General features: G+C 34.5%; 1 protein-coding gene across 3 annotated transcripts in view; it reads left to right on the top strand.

Moving 5' to 3' along the window:
* Positions 1-14,707, top strand: part of LOC126755231 (mucin-5AC) — a 130,931-nt gene that overhangs the window by 88,669 nt on the left and 27,555 nt on the right. For all 3 annotated transcript variants that reach the window (XM_050467656.1, XM_050467646.1, XM_050467664.1), the window contains one exon: positions 13,889-13,942. The gene's annotated coding sequence lies outside the window, so the exon portion shown is untranslated. The remainder of the gene's footprint in view (positions 1-13,888; positions 13,943-14,707) is intronic.

The raw sequence follows: 14,707 nt of genomic DNA, 5'->3' as shown, positions 1-14,707 counted from the left end.
GGATCTCGTATTCCTTATAACAATTTAATTGAGATGAGAAAACCAAAAACAAAAAATCGTTAACTTCGGTAGTATCGAAGCTATGTCTACTTTGACAAATTTTTAGGAAATTTTATTTGCTATAAAAAAGGTCTGGGGTCAAAATCGCTACCATTAATACTTCTCGAAATGTTCGGCTTTTTAAGTAAGGCTGCATGGAATTTTCATAGATTTTTTAATACATACCATCCATAAAAATTCTATAAAGCCTAACTTAACAAGTAAGGAAGTTCGGGTGTCACCGAATATTTTATACTCTCGCATGATAAAGTGATAATCGAGATTTCATTATACGTCATTTACATATTTTTCAAATACCGTATTTGTGTAAAGTTTTATTCCGCTATCATCATTGGTTCCTAATGTATATATTATACAGAGAAGGCATCAGATGGAATTCAAAATAGCTTTATATTGGAAGAAGGCGTGGTTGTGAACCGATTTCACCCATATTTCGTACATGTCATCAGGGTGTTAAGAAAATATTATGTACCGAATTTCATTGAAATCGGTCTAGTAGTTCCTGAGATATGGTTTTTGGTCCATAAGTGGGCGAGGCCATTTCTTCCGTAAAGTTTAGTCGTTTCTGACGTTTTTTGTTAGTCGGTTAACGCACTTTTAGTGATTTTCAACATAACCTATGTATGGGAGGTGGGCGTGGTTATTATCCGATTTCTTCCATTTTTGAACTGTATATGGAAATGCCTGAAGAAAACGACTCTGTAGAGTTTGGTTGACATAGCTATAGTAGTTTCCGAGATATGTACAAAAAACTTAGTAGTGGCGGGGCCACGCCCATTTTTCCAAAAAAATTACCTCCAAATATGCCCCTCCCTAATGCAAATTTCACTTTAATATCTTTATTTATGGCTTAGTTATGACACTTTATAGGTTTTCAGTTTTCGCCATTTTGTGGGCGTGGCGGTGGGCCGATTTTGCCCATCTTCGAACTTAATCATGCTATCTCAATTTTTACTCATTTGCACGGACGGACAGACAGACATTCGGATTTCAACTCTACTCGTCACCCTGATCACTTTGGTATATATAACCCTGTATCTGACTCTTTTAGTTTAAGGACTTACAAACAACCGTTATGTGAACAAAACTATAATACTCTCCTTAGCAGCTTTGTTGCGAGAGTATAAAAAGCCGAATATCTCGAGAAGTATTAGTGATAGTGACTTTGACCTCGGACCTTTTTCATAGCAAATAAAATTTCCTACAAATTTGCCATGTACATTTTTCCTATAGCTCTTGTCATTTACGATATATGTATAAACCAAAAATGCGATTCTGGAAAATTCTTTTAGAGCCCCGTACTACCTTGTGAGTTACGACTTTGTTGCACTGAAACAACGATTCTGAGAAATATGTCTAAAGTCAAAACTATACATAAAATACCTCTGAGCAAATTTAAAGATAAAAAATCACGATTGTGTATTTTCAATGGAAAAATTTTACATGCCTTGGTCCAGTTCTTAATGTTAATATTAAGGGCTAAAATTTTTAGTGAATTTTTTTAGGGTATTTCCAAGAAAATTTCCTGACGGGATTTATAGTTTATATTTGAAAAAAAAAACACCCTAATATACTATACATACATATATGTAAATAATAACGTGAAAAAATAATTGAAATGTCTAATAAAACTATTTTGGAGTACTACCCAATCAGCTTAGCTGACTGAGTAAAAAATGGATTTTGATTACCGATGAATTTGCTGTCAGAGATTATTACTCATTAGGAAAAAATAAAAAAATAAAATAAAAAATAAACTTTGGTGGAAAAAAATAAATCACTATGTTGGGGAAAAGCAAAACAGAATTTTATTAAACAAAATTCAAAGTGGTCTATTCTGGGGTTCACAGCGTCCTCAGCATCTGTTACTATAGATTTATTTTTTCTTCTTACCTAACCGCTTTCAAACATAAAATCCCTACCTTGTAACGGGAAATATATGTATGTATATATGCAAAAACTTTAAATTTTACTGAATCTTCCAACATGGTACAATATTGCATGACTAAAAACAGCTATGCAACTTTCAAGTTACTCCAATTAAATTTTATAGCAATATTTTAGCCTACTTTTTTTACCACTTCAGTTTATAATTTTTCTCATTTCTTTCAATTTCTCCCTACTTTTTCAGCACTTTTTTGAGTCTTTATTGTTTAAAATTTTTTGCGGCAATTAATTGTTTTCTTGCCTCGCTTGGTAAAGTGAGAAACGTGTGAAGTTAAGTTTAAACAACGCATTATAATTAAGTCGACATATTACCGTTATATTTTCTTTTTTACGCTCACTACATTGTAAGCTCTACACAAGCTTCAAAGGCATATCAATCGCACAAGCCAACCAAATAAACAGAAGTGAACGAAATTTCCTCATTTTATGCATTTCGTAATAATTACCAGTAAAGTCCAACGGCTGTGCAGCGCGATATTCCCCGAAGCAACGCTTTTTAAAGCATTAAAACGACACGAGGCAAACTTTCAGGGGAAAAAATCGCAATAAAAAACAACAAATTGCTGGAAAATTGTCGAAAAGAAAAAAGATCCCTGACAAAGCTGCTTTCAGCGTCATTTTTTATTGTTTCTTCTTTTGCTTTTGCGAGCGGTAATTTGCGTCTTAAAAAAGGTAAGCTCGCAAAGCATGGCAAAGAAAATGATATCACGTAGTAAATTTCAAATAGACAAAAAAGCAAGTTTTTGTTTTGGTGCGCCGAGGAAAATGCCACGAGAAATTACAGTGAGACATGAAAATTGTGTCTTGATTTATTGGCGTTGGCATGAGGAAATTACCAGCGCACAAACACACGTACACACAGCTATAATCTATTATACAAGCAGACACACGCGTACACTCCACGAAATAAGTATCCAAATTAGTCCACAGCCGATTCACCCGCGATCCTCCTGCGTGCCACACAGTTGTCAGCTCGACAGCCAGCCATCAAACGCAGCTACAGCAGCGCCGAAAAAAGTTTTCGAAATTTAATGAAATTTGCAACATTTTATTGGCCCGCCAACACCGACGCCACCCAGAGCTGCCAGGGTTTAGCCGCCGCGCATTGTCGGGTTCACGCAAACTTTGTTAACTAAACGTTGGGTCATTCATGTTGGCTGAGGTTAATGTTAGTGCCTTTGCGCTTGTTGGTGTGCGTCTGTGTGTTGTGTGTCCCAAATATAGTTCATGTTAATAAAGTCGATATATTTGTTGTTGGTGTTATTGTGCCACCTATTTATTATCAACTGCTGTCTGCTCGCTATTGTTCATTAAAAATCCAATTTGTCACACAATCTAATTAGAATTTGTCAGGATAGTGATTTTGCGTAGAGGGATACGAGGTCAGTGTGTTAAGCGTACAAAATTTAGATATATGTATCTTTTAGAAAAGTGAAAGACCTAATGGGTTAGGTTAGGTTAGTCTGCGCTTGACGCGAATTTCAACAGACCCTGTGGCCTCACTATCGATACCTCTTCCAATGTGTCATACTGTGCGGTCCCCAGATGCTTACAACGTAGACCTGCCAACGCGGAACAAGTGCACAAAAGATGCTTCATTGACATTTTCTGCATTCTTTTCGACCTGTCAGCCCCATTCTGCGGGCATCTGTCGCCACCAGATAGTGACCAGTTAGTATTCCGATCATGTTCCTGCAGTCTCTCCTATCGAGTATCAATAGGAATTTTGTAACTTAGTGAAAGACCTAAAAAGTATATAAAAATAATCAACGTAATGAGATGGGTCGACGGATTACGTCTGTTTGTCTGTCCGTTTGTATATACCCGAACTAGTCTTTCAGTCTTTGAGATATCAATCTGAAATGTTGAACACTTTCTCTTCTCCGCATGAAGATGCTCATTTGTCGGAACCGCCGACATCGAACCTCTATAACAAATAGCTACCATACCAACTGACCGATCAGGTTTTTGTCCTTGTATGGAAAGCTTTTTTATTTTATGAGATATTTTCGCAAAATTTGGCATAGATTACTGCCCAAAATAACGGAACAAACTTCGAAGAAGTTCTTCAGATATATTCAATATAACATAGCTTAACTAAATAATATTATCTTTCTCTCTGTCAGCATTCTCTCAGCTTGCTCAGTTTTCTCCATGCTTTGTTTTATATTTTCCACATTTTGTTGATTCGTTCTCGACAAGATTTTGGTACCAAAACGAATCTTTGGATCTCAAATACGAGTTCTTGTATAAGGTATATTTCTTTCGAATGAAACATTTAGTTGTCAAAAAATGTTACCATTAAAAAGTAATTTTTTGTGCTCCTTCACTTTACCGTTCATTATACAAATCGCCGAAGCTTGCCGAATAAACGAAATATCCTTCAATGTTTGGATAATAAATAATTGGTTTTTTCAGCATATTTATCTATTTCTATTATCTAGTCGAAAGCAATATTAGAAGCTCAAACTTATCCAGCCACTTATCCAGCCAACAATGTTGCTAACGAGAGTATTATAGTTTTGTTCACATAACGGTTGTTTGTAAGTCCTAAAACTAAAAGAGTCAGATATAGGGTTATATATACCACAGTGATCAGGGCGACGAGTAGAGTCGAAATCCGGATGTCTGTCTGTCCGCCCGTCCGTGTCCGTCCGTCCGTCCGTGCAAGCTGTAACTTGAGTAAAAATTGAGATATCATGATGAAACTTGGTACACGTATTTCTTGGCTCCATAAGAAGGTTAAGTTCGAAGATGGAAAATCGGCCCACTGCCACGCCCACAAAATGGCGGAAACCGCAAACCTATAAAGTGTCATAACTAAGCCATTAAAGTGAAATTTGGCACAAAGGATCGCATTAGGGAGGGGCATATTTGGACGCAATTTTTTTGGAAAAGTGGGCGTGGCCCCGCCCCTACTAAGTTTTTTGTACATATCTCGGAAACTACTATAGCTAAGTCAACCAAAGTCTACAGAGTCGTTTTCTTCAGGCATTTCCATATACAGTTCACAAATGGAAGAAATCGGATAATAACCACGCCCACCTCCCATACAAAGGTTATGTTCAAAATCACTAAAAGTGCGTTAACCGACTAACAAAAAACGTCAGAAACACTAAATTTTACGGAAGAAATTGAAGCAGGAAGCTGCATCCAATTAATTTTTTAAAAATTGAAAATGGGCGTAGCTTTTGCCCAAGTATGGACCAAAATACCATATCTCAGGGACTACTAGAAATGATTTCAATGAAATTCGGTATATAATATTTTCTTAACACCCTGATGACATGTACGAAATATGGGTGAAATCGTTCACAACCACGTATTCTTCCAATATAAAGCTATTTTGAATTCCATCTGATGCCTTCTCTGTATAATATATACATTAGGAACCAATGATGATAGCGGAATAAAACTTTACAAAAATACGGTATTTGAAAAATATGTAAATGACGTATTATGAAATCTCGATTATCACTTTACCATGCGAGAGTATAAAATGTTCGGTGACACCCGAACTTAGCCCTTCCTTACTTGTTTTTATTATCTTTTGGTGCGAGTATACATGGCGTATGAGTAATCTGAGGCGAACATATTTCTGCGTAGATGTTTGAAATGTGAAACCACAATATGAAATTGGAGAGATTAGTCATCAAATTTTGGTTTTAAATTGTAATGCAATATAAACATATTTGTTAATGAAAAAAATATTGTAATATAATTAACATTTTCTTTTACACCATATCATAAAATTTCCTACAATACAACAGTTTTTTATTTAGTTTATAGTATTACTATGCATAAATATTTATTTTGACCTTCAAAGCAAGCTTCTTTTATATCGATATAAGCAACTATCAACCTGCTTTTCACATATAATCTGTCATCTGTCATAGAATTCCCAAATATTTTATTATATGCCGACGACGTTAAGCCTTTTAAATCATACATGTACTTCAAAAGATAAAAGGCGTCTGTTGCAAACAGACTAAAACAACTTGATTGCTTGGTGTGATAAAAATTATTTGCTATTGAATGTTAAAAAATGTAAGACGATGTACTTTTCTCGTGGATCTGGGTTTCTCTCTCATTATGTAATAAAATACTATTTATTAGAGCATGTTTTTAACTTTGTTGATTTGGGAGTTCCATACGATACCATAGTCTAGAGAGCAAAATATATTTTGTTAGTCCAAAGAATTTAGAGATCCGCCTGTTACTAAAACACTTTTTACACCTTTGGTTAGACCTACCTTGGAATATGAATGTGTTATATAGAACCTTAGTTACCAAATTCTAGCCATTTAAGACTTATTAATCTACTTACACTTACTAGTAGTAGAGAAATGCTTAGTGTTATATTCTAAGTAAAAATCCTGAATGGAACAGTTAGCAGTTTCTTTTTCCTGTCTGAAGTTAAATTTAATATCACGGTTCGCTTTTCGGGGCAGTTTAGACCCTTACTGTTAACATCTTTTAGATCAAATTTTCAACTTACGAGCTTTTCCGTTGCATATGTCATGATTTTATTTCTAATTCCTGCTTATTTGATTTATCTGTTTCACTTTTCGAAATTCAAAAGGTTATATTACTTTCTCTCAATAAATAAAATCGTAACAATTGGTTATAACGTATTTTAAATCTTAGCTATTGAAATTAAACGTTGGGTTATAATTTGAATAAAAATAGATTTTTCGTGTTTCGATACGTTCTGCCTTCAAAAATAACACACTGATATTTTAAATCGATATTTCAAATAGTTTTTGAGTTGCAGCCCTGCTAGGAATCACTTCAGCAGTGGAAGACCTTGCTTAGAGCCTTTGGAGATCGTAGGTAACTCGAAGAATAACCTTTTTAAATTAATTATACCTTAAAATTTTAAAGCAATTAATAATTTTTTTTTTACACTACTTGAAGGTCTCTGGCATGTTGGCAATTAGCTTCTTGAACGATTCTCCTTTCTTTATTTTCCATTTAGGAGAGTAAAACCTCATGTATATAGTGGCTAAGCGTTCAATTGGCTTAGGTTTTATTTATTTGGAAGGCTCAATTTTGCGATTTTACAACGAAGTTTGTTTTGTAAGAAAACTTGGGTTTTCTTCAAATGTCTCACATCAATATTTCAACTAAATTAATAGTAGTAAGCTTTTTAAGTGTTTTTCCTTCACAAATATTTTTTCTATACCACAATTTTCCCATATTATCGGCAATAATATATGAGCGGCTCAGGTGAAGCAAGTTTTTCACGAGCGTCTGTGAATGCTTTGTACCACTCTTTCACGTATCTTCTCTATAAAACCGACTACATTGAAAGATTTTATTAAATTACAGCAGTGAGTGCCATAGTAAATATTAAATAAATAATTTTTTGTTATAATAAATAGCACATTTCAATTTTTTTATTATTTTTTCTTACCCAAAAAACTTGAAAAATTATTTACTCATGCTGTTCTTAGAATTCTTGCAAAAGATTTGCTTTCTGGAGAATTGAATTGCGTGAGTAATGTAATGGAACACTTTTATTTCCTCGAAAAAAAAAAATTCGAAAAGATTTAAAAAAGTTAAAGTTAAGTGAATTTGGAAAATAGTTAAGGCGATATAAACAAAAAAAAAAGCGAACTTTGCAGATTTTTTTCTGAGAAAACTTTTAAATTAATCTAAAAATGTTTACATATACATATGTATATCTGCACTGGATCCTCTGAAAAAAAAAAAATTATTTACAGATTTCATTGAAGTAATGCTAAATCTATTAATTAATCGAGGGAACAAGCAAATACAATTTGTTTGACAAAATGGCGGTTTCTCAAAATGAATGAATGAAATTTTCTGTGTGTATTCTTTACTTATTTTACATACAATATTGTACATTAAAAAAAAATTGAAAAAATCGATTTTTTGAAAATTCTCTGTATCTAACCTCTTAATGAAGTCTTTTTTAACAGTAGATTTTTATTAATTTTGTTTCTAACATTATTTTTTATCAAAACAAAGACGTTTTCATATTGTTTGTCGGATTTGCTACCCAAAAATTACTACTTCTGCCACGCACATACCTAAATGACATACTTTTATGGTTATGACTTTTATGAAAAAAACAAATATTTATGCAAATTTTATGACCTAAAAGCAAATTCGTAAGCGGTTTCTGCATATTAACACATATTTATAAATTAAAATACAAACAACAAGCGCTGACATTTAAAGTACCCAGATCTAGCCGGTTTTCACAACATACATATGCAACATGCCGGCCGGTTTTTGGGTGACTCACCAGTCGCCACTTGGAATAGATTTAATGGAATATGCGACAAATTATACAAAAAAAAAAAAATACTCATAAACCACAAAACCAATGAATGAGAGAATGAATGGCACTTGTGTCGAGAGCAAGCAATTTGAGCACCGCTGGCTTATCAGCCGAGACTCATATTGATTTTCAGACTATTTCCCAATGAAAAAGCGAAAAACGAATAACAGCAAAGGAGATTTGCGGAAAAGCTCGAAAAACTCCCACGATTGCTGGTGAATGCTGCATAGCTGAAATATGAGTAATTGCTATGCGAAACTGCCAACGGCACAGCTGGCGGGCGAGCAAGCAGAGAAGGAGCTGCAGCGGCAGCTGACGGCCAACGAGTTGCCTGCAGCAGCGATTTTCAATATTGAACAGATTGAAATCCTGTATTGGCGCACTCAAACACACGTTAATATATGGACTGCAGCAGATTTTTATGACATTTTCGCTGCAGTTATGTAGATGAAGGCATGTATGCATGTGTGCAGATTTTTATGAACCTGAAAATCAACATTTTAGTCGTAAATTTTCATGGCGCCCACACACTTCAGCACTACAACAATTTGCCAACTGTCTGCGGATTATCAGGCAGTTGGACACATTCTTGCCACAATCAGCGCTGATGGGAAAAACAGCCATCGATTGTGTTGCTCATTTGCGCAGGCAGTCAAGCAACGCGCTTGTTTCGAGGGGAGAATTGTTGGCAGCATCTCATATGGGGCAACCGCAGCCTGTTTACCGCACACAATGGCTGTCAGTCAGTGACACATTTGCCACAATTCTACGCATTCAGCATAAATGTGCTGAGCGAAGTCTCTTCTTTCATTATCTGCCATGGCAGTGCGACTCGCTCTTAATTAGTATATGACAGTCCGGCTGCAGCTGCAGCGTAAACATATGTTGCAGTTGCCGCAAATGCAAGCGGAGTTGTAAGTAAGCAAGACATTTCGAATGAAATTACAAAAGCAAAAACTCGAACTATTTCGAGAAGTTATCTGGAGCTTATTGCTATAGCTATAGCAGCGTCGGCAACATGAGTTCTCTGGCAGCTAAGCGCATCAGTAATATGCTATATAAATGCACATGGAGTTGTATGCGCTCAAATATTTCCTGTATTTGTTGTTGTAGCACAGTGGTTGCATTTGACAGCCGGATAGAGCGGACTGGAAATTGAAAGCTATGAGTTCAAATAACCACTTGGTTCCAGCTACTGTGGTGTGAAATTGACATGTTGTGGCGCACATACTTGACTTCATTTGCTAGAAGCCATACAAAACTCATGTTTCTGCATTAATTCTGCTTCATTTCTAATTGCCTGCTTATATTTCTGAATGTAGTGTTGCACTCGTATTTTCTTCCGGGCAGCAAACTAATCTTGAATATTCCCTATAAATATTTAGTTATTATTTTTCTTCATTTTTCATGCATTTCTTTTTTCAATATCTATCATTGCCAAGGCTTGAAGATCCATAAAAGTTTCGCGAAACTATTCCTTCGGATAATTCAAGAGCTGCCCACGATCACGACTCTGTACCATACACATAACAAGTCAATTGAAAAGACTCCGGCCTAACACATAGATAACACTAGAGTTAAATCGATGTGACTTTTATCCTTATCCTTAACCTAACCCTAACCTGCAAGAGTCGCGCGTGTAAAGTTTAGTAAGTTTGTGAGTTATATCATTTGACGAGTTTCTGCCTCAGGAAAATTAACCAACAAGGATTAGTATGTTAAGTTTAAACGTGGTGAAATGAGCACCAAAAACAGTGTAAGCAGACGGCGGAAAACATCAAAAAAGTCCACAAAACAGTTTTGGATGGTCGTAAAGTGAAGTTGTTCGCGATGTTGCTGGAAATATAAAAGCGTAATAAACCTGAGTTTTTGGGTCTATATGTAACAGTGGATGAGACATGGCTTCATCATTTCTGTCCTAAGTTCAGCCGACAGTCATCCAAGTGGACTGCACACGATGAACCTGCACCAAGGTGTAGAAAAACCAAATATTCTGCTAGCAAAGATATGGCGTCTGTATTTTAGAATGCGCAAGGCATAATTTTTATTTTTTTCAAAAAGGATGGAACATAAACCGTGTCCACTACATAGCGTTTTTGGACCTTTTGAAGAACGAAATCGCATTTGACGAAAAAGAAAGTGCTATTTCCCCAAGACACAGGGCACAAGTCAGTGAAAACGATGGCAAAAATTGAGGAATCGGGCTTCGACTCACAACAATATTCGCTGGGAAGAGATTCTCGTAGAATGAAGGGGTTATCGAAATTTAGGGCTTTTTTTGAAGAAAACATGAGCAAATTGTACAATAAAAATGGTATCGAAAATTTGCGGAGTCGCTATAATCAGTGTATCACCCTTAAAGGAAACTATGTTAAATAAAAAAAGGAATTTTGCCATAAAATTGGTTTTACAATGAAAGGTCGGGCACTTTTCAATTGACCTGTTAAGTTCAAAAGTACCACTTGTATCTATGTTTTCGGAATTGATGCGAATTTATTTCCAGTGAATAAATGTCAACTTGGAGGCATTCCTCAAAATTGTTTTAAAAATGTTTTTGATCAAGGAGCTCAGCTTAATGATAATTGAGATATCTATATACAGCTTGGAGCATGTGTCGATTTCAAATACGAAACGTGAAAAGGTCAATTTTTCAAAAATGTAAATATTTATGTAATTCCGTGGTAATCGTTTGCGGCACTATTTAGCATCGCTAATCAGAAACCAATGAGCGACCATTTTGGAACCCGTTAAATCAATATTTGAACGTCGTCATTGAGGAAGCGTTCGTGTCCACGACCCCTCTTATTATTTTTCTATATTTCTAAAACTCGCGACCAAAACTGCAAATCCGAATCAGCTATACCTTCGACTGTTCGACCATTTCTGGAATCCGTTATCTGGTGTTAACCATAAATATTTTGGACTGAACTCTTAAGTCAACTTATTATGTAATAATTGGTTAAATAATTTCAATTTCCAGAGAATGTAGGTGATTTTAAATACGTATAACATAATAGTTTAGCGTAGTTTTGAACTTAGCTGTCATATTTTTATTTGGCATTTAAATCAAATGAAAATTCTAATCACCCATCACACCCTTAAATATATGTATCTACTAGCCTCGAAAAACTCCACTAGAATGCCTTAAATAAACATTTGCTTAACGAAAATTTAAGTAACACATATCGTACGCTCAAAATCTACTCCCAAAAGTGTTAAATAAACATTACGAAATTTTTTAGCACAAAACTAATGTTTAAACAATGAGCTGTGAGGAGCTTGAAGACATACTATATGTCTGTACACTCGTTTGTGTGTAGTGTTTTTGCACTCCACAGTTGTTTGGATTTGACAGACAGACCAAATGACTGACATATGTATATAGATATTGCTGTATGTGTGTGCTACTTACAACTGACAAACACATTTCATGCTTAAGTAGCCCTAAAGAAAGAAGAAGACGCAGAAGTAAAACAACAAAACCATCTCCACTTGCTTGAAGCAGAAGTAGTTGCAAAAGCAAATAAGTGTCTGTATGTAGTAGTTTAGTTGCAGCAACGGCTAAATAGATTGCAATGGCTACCAATGCTAGACTTGTCAAACTGACAACTAAGGAGCGTGTCTAATGTGGTAAGTGACAATTACATGCTGACATTGGCAAAAGATATACTAAAGTTCATTCATATATAAGGTAAATTGAGCAGAGGAGACCAGCAGTGAAGTCTATTGAACGTAGGCTATTGCAGAACTGGTGGTTTTTGGACTAGCGTTGATATTTTAAAGGATTTGTGGAATATCTACTTATGTGATGATTGAAGAAGAGTTGTAGTTCTTAATTAAAAGCTGTTTTCCGGAAGTTTAGCTTGAGTGAGTGGCAGTTGATTTCTTTTTTCCAGCTTTTTATTCAGCACTATTATCATTTCGATCGAAAAAATGGTTAGATTAATCCAATTTTATACTGAATTTATCAGCAAAGCAACAATTGTCAAGATATTTTTCCTGCCAGCTACCAATTTAATTTTCCCAATTATATGCTAAAACACAATCTAACCACTTCGTCTTAGAGATATGTGTATAAAATGTATTTAGAGGTGCTTTAAAGGTCATATTTTGTCATATAATCAAACCGACAGGATGTAATGACTATATGCTATAACTCCAATAAGTTTTCTACTATAATATTTTACCTTATAACTTCTGTTATTTAGCTAACATAGCTGATAATTTGTCTGCATTGAAATTCTCAACAATTTCTTACTAGTTTAGCGATTAAATATATTCACTAAATATCATCTCTGCCACTACAGTGTGTCCATCATCTGTGAGTATATATGTATATAAGTGAGCTCTGAAATTGACTTGAAGAGCTAAGTACATATGTTCCCGTACAAAAACAGACTTGAGTTGTAAGAGAGAGCAATGTGTGCTGCTATAATAATATACTACTGCGTATCTTACCCTGCTGCATCCGGTGTGACACTCGTCCGCTGCAAAGACAGCAAAGCGAAAATAATATAAGACATTATTAACAAATATGAGTACAATATTTGGAATAGCAAGTTTAAATGAAATGAAAATGTCTTTGTCAAAATATATCGTTTTGTCTCTGAGTTTACCCTTTCAAATTTGTATATTAGGGTGTGTGTTATTTCTCACGTTGATTTTTTTTTTTTTTTGCAAACACCCACTGAAGGTTCAGTTTTTGGCCTAAAATAATCAAACTTTTTAATTTCACTTTAAAATCAAAATTGTCTTACTTCTCCCATATACATACTTACCTTGGAGTTTTTAATCTTTTGCTCTATATATTTAACTGTGTATAACCTTTTAAGGAATATTTTTATAAAAAATTATTCAGAAACTTGTTTTTAATGCAAAATTTCCACAAACTCCCTTTTTAAGTTGATCCGTGTACTAGTTTTGTAGACATAGCCTTGAGAACAGGTGCGCTCGGGGCTCGCTAGGCTAAGTATTCTCGAAACGATGTTTTTGAAGTCGGTTACCAATTTTTCTCGAGAGTTATTAAATCGATCTTAATGACATTTTACACAAGATAAAATTTCTAAATATTAAAAAAAAAATATATTGTAAAAATGTCTAGCCGAGCTTAAAATATTTTTTTTTTCAAAAAATTAAACATTTCTTTGTTAATTGTGTATGTTTTTAACAATAAAAAATTCTGACAAAATATTTAATTTTTTATATGAGAAAAAAATGTTTCGAAGAAGACTGTTTTTTACTCGAGGAAACCCATGTAACCCCTTAAATTAAAAGCAAATTGTTTGCTTACGTAGGATTTTTGTTCAGGATTTGTAAAATAATCCACTTGAAAACGGACACCCTAATTAATAAGTACACATACAATGCATACATTTGTTGCCTTTAAAATCATGTCTTGAATCAACAAAAGCGCCACATGCGTTCAAGCATCGCTTAGGTTTCAAATTACCTACACAAAATTATACTTAATGCATACTCACTTTTTTATTTCTTGCTCGCTTATCGCTCATTTTTGCAATAATTAAGTAATTAACTTTAATTTTGACTATTTTTTCTTCTTGTCTCTTACAGATTTCCTCAATAAAGCAGCGGTGGTTAAATATACAATTTTAGCATACATTTGAGGTGAGTTATTGCAACAGCATAAATTACTTTATAATCGCACTACTAATTAAAAGCACACGAGTTAAACATTGTAAGCGAGCTTGTTTAGCAAAAAAAATATTGCTTAAAAATTAACGAATTTTAACATTTTCCACTTAAAATTTAAAATTTATTGCACACGCACGTCACTCCGTCTGCAGCTCCATTCTAAAATGCTACCGAAATAGCCTTTGACCTTTGAGTTTTTGCGGTGTGCAGCTAAAAATATTCCTAGCTGTTAGCAATTTGTTTGAAAATGCATTTTGTGTGAAATAGATTTTCAAGGAAATGGTCTACACATTGGCTGGTTAAAATTAAACTTTATTTATACTCATATGCAGAGGCTTACGAAGGCTTCTACATACATAGTAGTATGCTAATGCTCAGCATATATTTATATACCTTTATACGTCAAAAGTGTTCAAACATCAGGCACATTCACCAACTGAATTGCGTGTACATATAAATCTACACTTGCACCTACATTCATCTCAATTCCTGCGTTACTTATACGCCCCAGCCACCTTTGTGTTTTCTAACGCCTAAAGTGTTAAAACGACAACAACAACGTAATATGAGTAGCAAAGGATTTGACTATACCAACACAACGCCATAGCAAGCAATTTGAGACTTTAAGCCAATTATATTCAATTAAAGTGCGTGCGAAGGCTTGATGCACACATACATACATATATACTATAGTACTACTAAGTATGAAAACTACATAGCAAGCAGTAATTCCATATT

This window comes from Bactrocera neohumeralis, chromosome 2 (assembly GCF_024586455.1).
Source record: "Bactrocera neohumeralis isolate Rockhampton chromosome 2, APGP_CSIRO_Bneo_wtdbg2-racon-allhic-juicebox.fasta_v2, whole genome shotgun sequence".
Classification (NCBI taxonomy): domain Eukaryota; kingdom Metazoa; phylum Arthropoda; class Insecta; order Diptera; family Tephritidae; genus Bactrocera; species Bactrocera neohumeralis.
This window is presented reverse-complemented; position numbering and strand designations above follow the sequence as displayed.